Source organism: Phaenicophaeus curvirostris, chromosome 5 (genome assembly GCF_032191515.1).
Source record: "Phaenicophaeus curvirostris isolate KB17595 chromosome 5, BPBGC_Pcur_1.0, whole genome shotgun sequence".
NCBI classification, from domain to species: domain Eukaryota; kingdom Metazoa; phylum Chordata; class Aves; order Cuculiformes; family Cuculidae; genus Phaenicophaeus; species Phaenicophaeus curvirostris.
Genome location: NC_091396.1, coordinates 46907551 through 46921145, shown reverse-complemented (window position 1 = coordinate 46921145; position 13595 = coordinate 46907551). Strand labels below are relative to the sequence as shown.

Genomic DNA, 13595 nt, shown 5'->3' with positions numbered 1-13595 from the left:
TGCTTATCCTGTACCACTGAATATTTCAGGTGTGCACAGGTGCTGCGCGCCTGCTAAGCTGTTTAGGTTAGCAGTGGATCGCACTGTACAGAATAACACAGCAGTCTATGACATCTGCTTGGCTGTTAAACTCTCCTCTGACAGCCAAAGTACACGAGTCCAGTTGGAACATTCCGGGCTCCTTGATAAATACCAATACAACACAGGGCCTGAACATATAAGGCATGTTCAAGCTGAACATACTTCCCACAAACACCAATGTACAAGACAGGCTCTGATAATATCCATCATCCAGGCAGCTAACAGTACTCTTTGCTGTGTTGCTAGGTGCATTACTGAGGCAGAGGTAATACCCACTCTGTAAGTGCGCTTCTTGGACTGGGAATCTTCTGCATTTACCCAGATAGTAAAAACCTGTACAATCAGTTTATTGAACTATGAAGAACTGCTACATATGTCAGGTAAGCCCAACAAGCAATACCACTGGCTTGCTTGCCAAGTGAATGGGGACATTGCTGTGACTGGGTTGACAGGCTGGGAAGTCTGTTTCTGAAAGACTTAAACCAAACAGTGACTATTCCTATCCCTTACAGGTTTCAGCACATTCTTTCGCATTTCCAGCTGGTGATTTTTTTTTTTTTCCTGCTAGTCTAATTAATGAGCAGCATGTACTGCAGCGTGTTAGAGAGAAGTGTACTGGTGTCTCTTCCCAGCAGCATCTCCTGCCTGTAATTGCTGCAATTAGTTGAATTAGTAATGCAGACCATTAGGGAGAGTCTATGGCAGCCTCTGCACACAGATTGTAATGTTCCTGTACACAGTACAAAATTAACTCAGCTCAGCAGCATCAGCTCAAACCACGATTTCTCCTGAAATTGTCTCCCTTAACAACTTCTCCTTGCAGAGTTGCCTATTCTACTGAGCAGCAGAATCAGTGGGATGTCTCCTGAAACAAAACTACTAAAATGTTCCTTGCCAGGCAGGAAGCACTGTGGAAACTCTTCTCAGGAGCAGGGCAGCTGTACTTCAGTATGCTGCAGTTTAGTACTCTGGGTGAATATTCCTGGGAATCTCACATCATGACAACCTTTCCAAATCCTTAGTCCTGAAAAAGACCCTCCAGCTTTAAATAAGGTGTCCTTTAAATTCCTATGTCTGCCATGGCTGTCTCCAATATGCTGCATGTTTGCTCTTTGTGTAAGAGTTCCGAGGACTCAGTCTTTTCTTTAGCCTCCTGGGGTAGTAACACTGGCAAGTTCTGCCTGTCGCTAGAAGTTACTTGCACTCTCCCTCTCTGTATTTCAGCTAAGGAAAAACACAAACTTTCAGTCAGAAAGATAAGATTGAATCTGACATTCCTCCACTCTTGACTTTACTGGCTTAGAGTGAGCCATGAAAGAAAAACAGGTTCGGTCAGCTGTAAATAAAAATTATAAAAATAGAGTATCTTTAAAAAAACAGTCATGAAGTATGGGAATCCCTATTGGATGTGTTGCTTAGTCTTACTTCAGCATTGCCTTTTGGCAACATTTGATTGGATGCACTCTTGCAGTAGTCTTGTGCTTAAATACTGTCATTAAAAACTTTCAGAATCTTGCCTTAATGGGCAGGCAAGATTAAAATGAACTGAAGGTAACATTAAAAAGGCAGTTTCCTGCCTCGCATGCTTATGTATTTTATTTAGTATTTTCATTCAGTCATAGAAAATGGAAGAACGCTGTTGAAATCCTGGTGACTTCTCTCTTAATACAGTGTCTTTAAATGTTCGGCTGTTCAGTGAGAGGTCAACAAAGAAGGAATGCGCAAAATCAAACTTTACTTTCTATAATTCTTCTAATTGCACCACTGTAAAGTAATTTAGTGCAATAAGTCAACAAAACTATAATGCGAGAATTTTTTTTTAAGCAGGTGAAATGTAGCTAGTGAAACTAGAGGTTTGTAGTACAGTTGTCTGAAGCACTTTTTTGTAAAAGAGTGTGAAGGCCAGCACTGTGAATAAAGAACAGGTTGAATTTAAAGCATGTGGATTTTGCTCTTTGTTGAAGACCTGACAATTCACATGTAGGGTCTCTTAGAAGAATAGTGGTGTTCTGCTTCAAGTAGCAAATAAACATAACAAATTATAACAGTGTGGTTGTCACTTATCAACTGCTATATCTATCCCTCTTGCTCATGTCTAAGGGCTTCAGGAATCAGATCCAACTGAGCAGACAATTTGATTCCATATTTGTAAAGAATGAAGAGCTCTTTTATGACTCTTCTTTTCTTCCTCTTGCTTATTAGGGGCATCATATGAAATAACAGGTGATACTTCTTTACACAATATTTGTATTTTTTAAAAATAGGGATACTGTTAGGTTATAGATGTTTAGATGCATTTTGGAAGTGATTGGCTAAACTAAGAGTCAAAACATCCATTCGGAGCTACTAAATAGACTGTAAGTAGCCTGGAAAGTCCCTGTGCCACAGACACTGAAGACCAAAGAAGTATCATTATTTGCATCGTCCTGTTCAGGACTCTCTCCCCAAGGTCCCACATACAGCCAGAGTCAGCAGCAGTGTGCTGGGTGAGGTGAGCCTCTGTGGTTTCCCAGTTACTCTTGTGCATGACAGAAGCTGGAAAATGAGGAATGAAGAATTTTGAAGCCAAAATGAGTTTTGAGCAAGAGCTGAAAAGTCATGAAGTCTGGCCTTTGTTTACCTTCTTGATCAACTTCCTATCTAATAGGCAGCTTAAGGAAGCCACATGCAACATACCTTGCTGCACTCCTAGATATGTGTTCTGGATTTCCTTCTATAAAATCCTCACACAACTTCAACCTGTGTTGTTTCTGAACACACAGGGCACAGTCAGGTAGACTCAAAAAAAAAAAAAAAAAAGAATGCAAATACACGATGTGCAATGCTCACTGACCCTACCAGCTCCAACCTCTATCTGCAGTCCTTTGTGACTGGTTCCACACTTGATTCTATCAGTTAATCTTTGTCCTTTCCTCCTGTTCTCCACTGCATACCATCTCCCCTGTTATTCCAGTTTTTCTTGCTCTATGGTTGCTCCTTGTCCCATGCTACTGATTTTGTATTTATAAAATTGACGGTTAGAAAAAGAGAAGAACCTTCAGAAGTGGTGTCAGACTTAAGTCAAGGTCATTAATGTGTTCTCTAGAAACCACAGAAAAGATAAGTACACTAATCTGTCCTGCCATTTCCTAGCTTAATCTCAGTACTTTCCATTACAATTCATCCCTAACTGATTTTCTAGTCCCATCACATATTGATTATCCATGCATTTTCCAATCAGATACCAACATATGAATCATCCTAGAGGAATAAATCTATTTCAGTGAGAAAGAGCAAATTCCTGACCACAGAAACAGAGTTGAAGAAACCTCCAGAAGAACATAACTCGTTGTACCTGGAATCAGTACCTTTTCAAACCCTCCTGGAGCTGAGCATTTTCACTAGGTGATTATTAAACAAGACAGGAAAAGCTAGCAAGCAGCAATTCCAGAAATCTCTCCACCAACATAATTTCTTTTCATTAGAAACAGCTCACTGTGAGGCACTAACCAAAACAAGCTATTTGGTTCCTGGTTCTCTTTTGCCATTTCTGAAATGGGGCTGATTATGCTCACCTGTTGGCCCCAGGAGAGGTACACAGATTAATACTTTAGTGTCAGTCCAGTGATATGGTGATGGTAAATGTTCAACATTCTTACAGACAGGCAACATGATAGTAATGGAACTTCTCCATATGCTATTACGGAAATGCTGTTAGTGTTTCCACTGTAAAGAACATGAGAGAGAAAATATTTTTCTATTCCATATACTAGCTAAATTCTTTATTAAAAATAATAATTCATACTGTACTATTTTAAAATATGTATTTCAATTTTAAAGAATTCCAGCTTTGAAATTACTTGGCCCTGTATTAAACACCATAAAACTAAAGATAGGTATTATAATAACTTTCAATAAAATCTCTTTCTGGCAGGAACCCTTTTTATTCCTTCCTCTGAAAGGTTTTTTATGGCACTTATATTATTATTTTTTTCTCTCCCTCTCTGTTATGTTTAATGAAATTGCCGTGGAATAAAACTGAGGTAGGAGAAAGCGCTAAACTCTGAGTCCACCCTTGAGGATTTATGAGCATATTTACCTTCAAATTCTTTCAGTTTCACTGAATTGGCTCCCTGTTCCTTTCTATGAATTATTAGTTTTGTAATCACCTCCTCCTAATTATTCACTCCAAGGGCCTCTTAAATCTTGCCATGGCGATGGTTCTACCTCTTTGCTCATTACACTGTATGTACTGGTGTGTGATGTAAAGTGCAAGGAAAGTGGGATGGCGTGGCAAGACCTGCTCAAGATGACCCCATTCCCATTCAGTCCTTCCAGACACCCAGAGCCCTAATTTATGCATCAGATCCACAACCTTTGCTCCTTTCTTCTACACGAAATGGCAGGTGCTGAATCTTTCTTTTCCCAATCACAAAGTTTTTTTGATACCTTGCTCCTTGGGTACACCATTATTTGAGCAAGATTAAGCATGCTGGGTAAAATAAGTCCTGTCACAGAACAGTTTTATGAAATTATAAATAACAAACCCAAGAATGATGGAGCTCTCACTTCTAGTAGGAGAGAAAAGACAAGGACCCATAAATTCAAACCCTGCAGACAAATTCCTCCAGAAGTACATACTTGGCAGCTGCTTCACTTGGTAAGGTAGGATTCCATTTTCCTACTTGCCTTTTTCTTGAAGCTCTTCTGCACACCGTACACATTACTTCCACTTCCAACTGAAACCATTACTCTAAATTATTTGAAAAGCAACACTTAATGGCTTTGTTGTGAGAGAAGTGTTAATCTCTTTGCCACCAAGGAATGTCAATTTACAGTCCTTCTTGAGATGTAACCACCACAAAATGCCAGGCACAAATATCTTCCCAACAGCAGGGAAACACAGTTGTATTAATCTGAGCAGTGCATTTATCTTTCACACCTAAACTGTACAGAGCAGAAAATCAACAAACCTTTCTTAAATCTGACCACCTGATTGTCTCTGCTGCTCTCATCCGGCTGTATTTTCTAAATATCTCAAGTTTATCATGGACAACATACTGTCTTCTATGCACAACAGTATACAGTATAAATGGTCCCCTAGAATTGCAAAATCTTACTGATGCTGTTCTGTCTTCCAGAAACAAAGATATTTCTTGGCAAACACCAAGCTCAAGGCATTTGCTGCATTGCCAAAAGGAAGGTATCAGAAGAAGTGTCTGTCTCATGACAGATGTCATTTATAGCTTGAATACCTCAACCTTTTGTACTTTGATAGCTGGGCTTTTTAAAGAACTTTATTCTGCTCACAATTTCCAATTAAATAGGAATCCTACACCTGTCCTTTCTACACCTTATATTCGTTTCTCACCTCCTGTATAGTCTTTATTTGCAAAATACCCTGGAGTTCCTTACAGTATAGCAGACCTAAGAGATACAGCCTGGACAAATTCAAGCCACTACACACAGAAAGTAAATGCATGCGAAATGGGGGAATATTAAAAAAGTTGCTAAAATCATAATGAAGTATCATAAAAGAAGCTGCAATTTGAGACTGCATAAACTTTCAAGGACAGTCCTCGATCTATTATCAGTGGCTAAAGGTTATTAATCCTCTACCACTCAAATATTAACCAATTGGACAGTACAACATGCATTTTGGTATGACAGTACAAACACAGCCGTAAAGACACGCAAGCCCTTTTCACCCTCACATACTTATGCAGAGATTGTGTCTGCCTCTGCAGAGGCAATGCATCAGAGAACATGAAACTAATAATTTTTCTCCATAAAGTTCATTTGAGGATAAAACAAAAACAAGAGGGCCAAATCCTCTGTTGGTTTAAATTGGCATTGATTTCAACTGGGCTACAACAATTTACAGCAAGAGAGCATAGCTCATTGTGTTTAGTTTCAGACAATTCAATGCCAAAAGATTTAAAGTAATTGGAGGCAATTCAGAGAAGAGTCACTGAAAAGACGGAAGAACTAGAGAGATTTATGAATGAGACAGGCTTAGCAAAACTAAACGTCAAAGCTTCACTTAACAAGGGATAAAGGTAAGATAAATGTTTACAGGTATCACAAGGGTGTAATAAACATCCAGAAAAAAAGATGAAGTGTTTCAAAAAAGCAGTGGATGAAATTAAGCAAAAAGAAAATTTAGGATGACTTTCAGCAAGAAAAATCTCAGTGGTGATGTTTATTAACTATGGAGAAATCTCCCCAAGGAAATAACAGAGACCACCAGCACTGAGATTAAGCAGTTGTCCAAGACATTCAGGTAAGAATACCATTAGTGTATATGCCCTAGTGGGGAAGAACTCACCCCATCTATCTTCAGTTCAATCTAATTCACTCTAAATCAATTTGTTATTTGCATCCTCTTTATCACTATGTAATATAAACACATTATTACGCATTTCTCTCTGTCATTCCAAAGCAGGCAGTAAAGCTATCCAGCACAGCCTTTCAGCTAGTTGTACTTGGAGCGATAAGATATCATTGCTGCCGTCCTGTTCAGAGCACGGGAACAATTCCATCCTTATGTTCCTAGGACCACGACTAGCCAGGAGCTGGTAAGTAACCAGCAGGCACGTGCACCTTTTAACAGTAGCCCAGCAAAAGTGCATTTCCTCACTGTGTGTTCCTGGCTGGATGTAAAAGTTGATTTGCTGTCAAACTATATCATTAAGTAGGGATCATGATCAAGCTACCCCTTAATAAAATAGCTATTTGTCCCTTACTACAACAGACAAAAGATTAAGTAACTAACCAGTTAAGTAATAGAAAGCAAAAAATAATCCCCCCAATTGTGTGTCAATCCAGAGTCATGGGTAGCCATGTTTAAAAAGAGCCTGGAAAGCTGAATTAAGCCTTTGAAAACTGAAAGCCTGTCTCAATAGAATCAATAGTTCATTAAGACTGTAAAATCTGACTTTTCTTGACCAGGTTTGATGCCAGACTTCAGGGACTTTCTTCTGTCCCTAAGCTGTGCAAAGACAATGGGAAAAAATAATGTTTTTGCTTTTTGTCTCTGTCTGCTGGCAGTGGAAGTGTGGTGATGTTGTGAGGGGTGTGAGCAGAGAGAGAAAGAGAAGGGAGAGCAAAGAGGAGAGAAAGAGAAGCGGGAAGAATTAATCCATCTGTTGTTCAAGGCACCCTGACAGGGGAAAGAGAAGTATTGAACCACAGGAGCTTAACCCAACTTGAACGTACCTTCCCAAAAGCAGAAGGAATGTAATGCTACGTGGTGTTCTGCTGATAAGCAAATCCTTCTAAATCCTTTCAATTTATTTCTTAGCCTGAAGAAATTACATAGTATTTAGGATATAAATAAATAACATTTCATTTCCAGGAATTTAGATTGGTTGTTTGTTGATTACATATGCACAGAGTCACTGTTTCTTTCTTTTCCCAATAGAGAGTTCTCCTTTCATCTTGATGTGGTAAAGGATGAACCGGCAAGTATTTCCCCAGCTATTCAGTGTAACCCTCAAGATTTGTAAGAGTTTTGAACTGGACTGTAAAATATAATTTCCTGGCTTAAATACAAAAGTTACAGCTTTTGCATGAGAGAAGACTCTTCTCTTCCCACCTCCCCTCCCCTATCCCTCCACCCTACCAACCTATTGCTCCTTTCCATATGCATTTTCCTATTTCCAAAGAAGTACCTTGAAGACTAAAGTTGTGCATCTAAACATTGAAGTCATTATCTGAGTTCAGTGCCTCTGAGAGTAATCACACAGGAAGAACTTTCATGCTGTGTGTCTTTTTCATCATTTAATATAGCTTATTCCCTTTCCCTATTATATTTTTATTTCTTATTGAAACAAACCTGCCAGTTGAAACAAAAACAATCAGTCCTCTGTTTTAAAGATAACCCTAGTTATCTTGATGGTGGTGATGTAGGGGAAAATCCCATAAGAAAGGTACACTAGGTGTACCCACCAGGGACTAAATAAGCTTAATAGCGTAATCCTAAAAATTAAGCCATAACAGCTGAACCTACAAAAACTACCACCCTGAAATTGGTGAGAGCTGATGGAATAATAAAACTGCTGAAATTCAGGCACAGCTCAGAAGTCTAAATTTCTGAAAGCCACATCAATCTACACAGTGTTTTTTCTTGTCCAAAGGTCTTCAAACAGAAGATGTTTCTCTTAGGAAATACTCTGAAAATAGTTTCAGAGTGATCGCCTGTGTGCTATGATCCCCCCTTAGAAGAACTGGCAACTAACCAACTGCACTGGGCAGCACAGGCTTCAACTTACCCCTCTCCTCAACATCTGCTTAAAGCAGGAAGCAAAAGCTGAATAAACATTCTCAGAGGTATGTAGGAAAAAGCCCACCTATTACCTGAATTTAGCATCCTGCTGGTGTGGACCTTAGCCCTTGTTGCACACAGTCTGATGCATTAATTTGAACTGCCACAGAAATAACTGTATTAATATACTGGCCTATGATCCACAGTTGCTGAAGAACAAACATCTACTTCACCAGCAGAAAGGCAGGGCAGATCGCTGCGGAGCATTAACTTCTTAAATTGCCCCAGTTCAAATTGCCAGGGACATTGAATCAGAACCCTCATGTTTCTGAAATTGTCATAAATTCACTGTCTGACATCAGGAAAATTGTCTCCTTTCCTTATGCTTCTGTTCATACTACTATAAAATGTGGAGAAAACTTGTCTGCTTACTTGGCATACAAGCAGAATTTTAGCAAACATTTTAGAGTTTCAAAGCAAAACCTAAGAATGGAAAAACCCTTTACATTTTGTAAAGGGAAGACCATATTTCAGAAAGTTAAGACTCAAGTGATCTGAGATGAATCAGCTGCCACTTGAAGGCTCAGCCTCTAGTAAGAGTAAATGGGCTTTTTTGCGTTCTAGCTTGCACTTAATAACTGTGTCAGAAGAATATTTTTCATTTACACTTTCCTCCTTTGCTGGAAATCAATATACCGTTTGCTGGCATTTTCTCCTGGACATCTTTATTTAGCTTGTCTTTTCTTCCTTGAAGGGAGTTGTATTTGATTTTGTTCTGTTATTGACTGGATCACTCTGAGCAAGAAATAAATAAGTACAGCATAGTAGCTTTAATGACAATATCTTAAGCCTCAAAATCTGCACAACTTCTTTTCCCCAGCACATGACTTATTAATAAAGGAAGCAAATCCATAAAGTAAGGTTACTGTGTAGCAAAGAGGCAGTCACATATGCAATTTAACTGGCATTTCTATTTATGTACTCATTAATAAAAACATGTAAGTCTTGTTTCTGTTTTTAAAGCAGCACTCCTTTTGCTGTAATATCCAGTGGGAGGATCTCATCATCTCTTACAAATGAAGCTTAATGAGAAATTAGAGATATGGGACACCTTTCCCAGCAGACATCATTCCCTGGAGAACATCTGAGCATGTTTGCCTATCTATCACTTATGGCAACTGACAATATGGCCTAATAGGCTGCACCTGGTCTACAAAAGTCCAGTCAAGTAATTGATGGTGGAGGAGCAGCCCTTGTTGCATCCTGGCTGCACCGAAGTGTCATGCCAGCCCTCAGCATCCCTCCCAGCATCATATAGGAAGCAGTTGGTATTCCCGTCCTACAGGGTGCACAGTAATCACTGTCAGTTTTTTTTGAATTGGGAAGTTCTTTGCTTCCCCTGCTTCTCTCTGAATTTGCAATTTGATATTACGCATGCCACAAAAAGCTGGCATATACAACGTTAAAATCTATAAAGGTGAAAATACCCTGTTCTATGGACCAAACCACGGCACTTAAAATCTAATGTGATGGAGTATGTTATTCATAAGATAACAATAAACATAATTACTCTGAATAAATGTGCCTTAATACAACTTCTGCAATTACTGTAAGCACCTCTGAGGTCAATAAAATAAACAACTATGTTTGAATATTTGCATGAATGTACTAGACTACTCTTTCCAGACAAATATTCCTCTTTCTCTCCAAGCATTAACACACACTTAGAAAATGGCATTTAAATACTGTTAATAAACACTTACTGCAGTGCTGCAGACTAGGGGAAGAGTGGCTAGAAAGCTGCCTGGAGAAGGTCCTGGGGATGTTGGTTGACAGTGACTGAACATGAGCCAACAGTGTGCCCAGGTGGCCAAGAAGGCCAATAGCATCTTGGCTTGTATCACAAACAGCATGACCAGCAGGTCCAGGGAGGTTATTCTCCCTCTGGACTCAGCACTGGTGAGACCGCGCCTCGAATACTGTGTTCAGTTCTGGGCCCTTCACCACAAGAAGGATGTTGAGGTTCTGGAGCGTGTCCAGAGAAAAGCAACGAAGCTGGTGAGGGGGCAGGAGAACAAGTCTTATGAGGAACGGTTGAGGGAACTGGGGTTGTTTAGCCTGGAGAAGAGGAGGCTGAGGGGAGACCTCATTGCTCTCTACAACTACCTGAAAGGAGGTTGTAGAGAGGAGGGAGCTGGCCTCTTCTCCCAAGTGACAGGGGACAGGACAAGAGGGAATGGCCTCAAGCTCCGACAGGGGAGGTTCAGGCTGGATATCAGGAAAATAATTTTGAGGCTGCCCAGGGAGGTGTTGAGTCACCTTCCCTGGAGCTGTTTAAAAGACGGGTAGACGAGGTGCTCAGGGATATGGTTTATTGGTAGATAGGAATGGTTGGACTTGATGATCCAAGAGGTCTTTTCCAACCTAGTGACTCTATGAAATACAGAAACATCTACACACACAGTGGAAGGTATATATTGAAATTAACTTATTAACATACTAGCATACTAATATTATCAAGGTCAAATCTAATAAAACTTAAGTTAAGCAGTTTTAGATAGTACTTCATCCAGGATTATCTCTGCCAGATATCCGATGCTTAAAAATCACATTTTTATATCGTTAACATTTTTTTCTTTGCTTTGGAAATATGAATAGACTAACAACTTTACTGGGGGGATAGGGAACTGACTTCCCACCACATATTAGCAAAATCAGGTAATAAAAAAGCAAAGAAGCAAGCCATTGAGTCCCACCAACACCAGGAATCATGGGTGAAAACTTAGGAAAGTTAGAGAAAGAAGTGTGTCCATTCTTCTCAACTAATCCTAACTCAAACAAGGAAAGAGATCTACATAAAATGCCCATCAAACACATATCAAATCAGCTTAAAAAACTTACTTGGTCCATCAAGTGTTGATGAAGCCAGGTAAACTCCAACCTCCTGAGCCGTTGAACATAACAAATGCCTCATGGGATCCCATTAAATTTGAACTGAACTTCACTTAAACGACACATCAAGTGGTCCAAGCTACAAATGGTTGCCATGCAAAAGAATTCTGCCACTGGGTAGGCAGACTCCCATGCACAACAAACATGGTGAACACTTATCCCTGTGGGGTTTCTCTGCAGCCCCTGGCTAATCAGAACATTTGCTCTCTGTGATGGTGAAGGCAGCCATTTTCCTTGGTAATTTATTTAGCTCTCTATTGAATTTGATTAATCATAGTAAAGGCAAATCAATCTTTTGTGTTTGTGTAAAATAAAAAAAAAAGGAGCCAAGTTAGCTCTAATGGCCCAATAGACGCTCAGCTGGAATGCTCTTACCAAGCGAGAGAGCTAGACAAAGGAATTCAGGCAGCTTTAAACACCACCAGGAACCTGCTGAGATCATCTATACTTCTACCTGTTTAAAGGCGGGAAAAAAAAGCCAAACCACATTCAGTGAAGAGGCTTTGTTTCTCTACAATACTGACATTCACAGTATCAAGTACTGCAAGATTTTCTCTTGCACCCTTTCCAGGGCCAGAGCTGGGAGACATTAGGAAACAAGTATCCAAAGGAATATTGTCAGAAGGACAGGTCACGAAGCTCTAAATCCATGAGAAAACTTCCTCCACTGTCAGTAAAGCTGCTTCTAAACTCAGCTTTGTTGTAATGTAACATCTCTGACCTCAATAACCTCTGGTATAGATTGCAAGATAGCACGCAATTCATGACGAGTATGAATGAAAGAAGCTTCTGTATAGTGAATTTGAGTAAGACACATCATTTCAAGGTAGCGCTCTGAGAAAGTCTTTCATATATTCTAATTAAAGTGTTGACAGCAGTTTAAATCATAAAAGAAACTGGTGATTTTATGCAATGCCTATTAATAGACTTGACAATATACAGAAATACTCAGTCCTTGCAGGCTATAGCTAGCCAAGTATTAGCCTATAGAAAAGTTAACCTCGATCTTAGGACACTTAAATGGGACAGGTGGATCTGGATATGTCCAAAATGTAGCAAGAGGCATTTTTCCCCATATCCAATGTACTACAATCCCTGCATGCACAGATAAAAGACTTCTGGCTGAATCAGTTTTGGACTTATAACAAGATAAAATAAAGCAGAAAGATTCCAACCATCCTTGTTCTAAGACAAAATTTGTTTTTCCCTTGCTATAACAGCTATAGCAACAGCTTTGGGATGATGGTATGCTTCAAGTCTCTCCTGGCAGAAAACGAGTTAGCTTTTCCTTAAAATTACTTTCTCTATGGCATTGTTATTGAAATTTCACCTGTGCAATCCAGAAACAAGTCATAGAAGTCACTGACATTAAAAGGCAGTGCCTCCTGGCATTTTTACCACTTAATTTTCAGACTTATGCCCTACTTACACTAGAGAGTTTACTGGCATTACAGCCGTGTCAGAATATCCAAGTTGGCAGAGCTGCTCCCTTTAGGTACAGCAATGCAGACAAGAGAAATAGTTTGGCTGGAAGAGTTTCACCAGTTCTGAGCATTGCAAACTAAGCCGACAAAAATTGGCATAGGTATATCCATATCAGGCTTTTGACTGGCAGCAGCATATAAAATCAAAGCACATGCATTTTTGCACTCTGGAACACTGCAGTGATGTTGACAGAACTTCAGAGTACAGCACTGTATTACTCTGAAATGCTTCAGATGGCAGAGTAGTTTTTAAAGAATCCTGTAATTGCCTCCACAGTTGTTAGTAGGCATATAACTGCAATAAATCAAGTCAAGAATTTGCAAGAAATAGATTGCAGCCAATGTTTGGGTTTCTTTTGATTCAGACATCTCAAAGTCAGAAGGGACCATTATTTTCAACTGATCTAATATCCTGTACTATGCAAGTGTGAAGAGCCAAGTGCCAGGACACCTCTCCGACCGATTTGCAAAGACCCTTGACAGAGTTGTTAACTTGTCAGCACACCATGGCATCATTTTTAAGATAGTGAAGATACACATGTATCTCTCGGAGGCAAAAGTTTATAAGCTGCTTTGAGAACACCCGGACGAGACTGTTCTGTAAAGTGTCAGAAGGAAGATACTGTGATCGCTTCCAGTTTTCTAAATTTGTCAAAATGGAGTTCCCATATGAACTGTAACAAACTGTCATGTGGGGTTGCGGTAGGAGGCACTGAAGAGATCCTGTGCTCTCTTTAATGTTTCTGAAATGACATAAAGCACTGGAAAGGACTGCAGTATCCTACAAACTGGGACTCCTGCATAAGAAGGAAAGGGACTTCCTGAAAATTTTC

General features: G+C 39.6%; 1 protein-coding gene across 32 annotated transcripts in view; it reads right to left on the bottom strand.

Moving 5' to 3' along the window:
• The window catches only part of NRXN3 (neurexin 3), a 960997-nt gene that overhangs the window by 42272 nt on the left and 905130 nt on the right, over positions 1-13595 (bottom strand). The gene's annotated exons all lie outside the window — the stretch shown is intronic.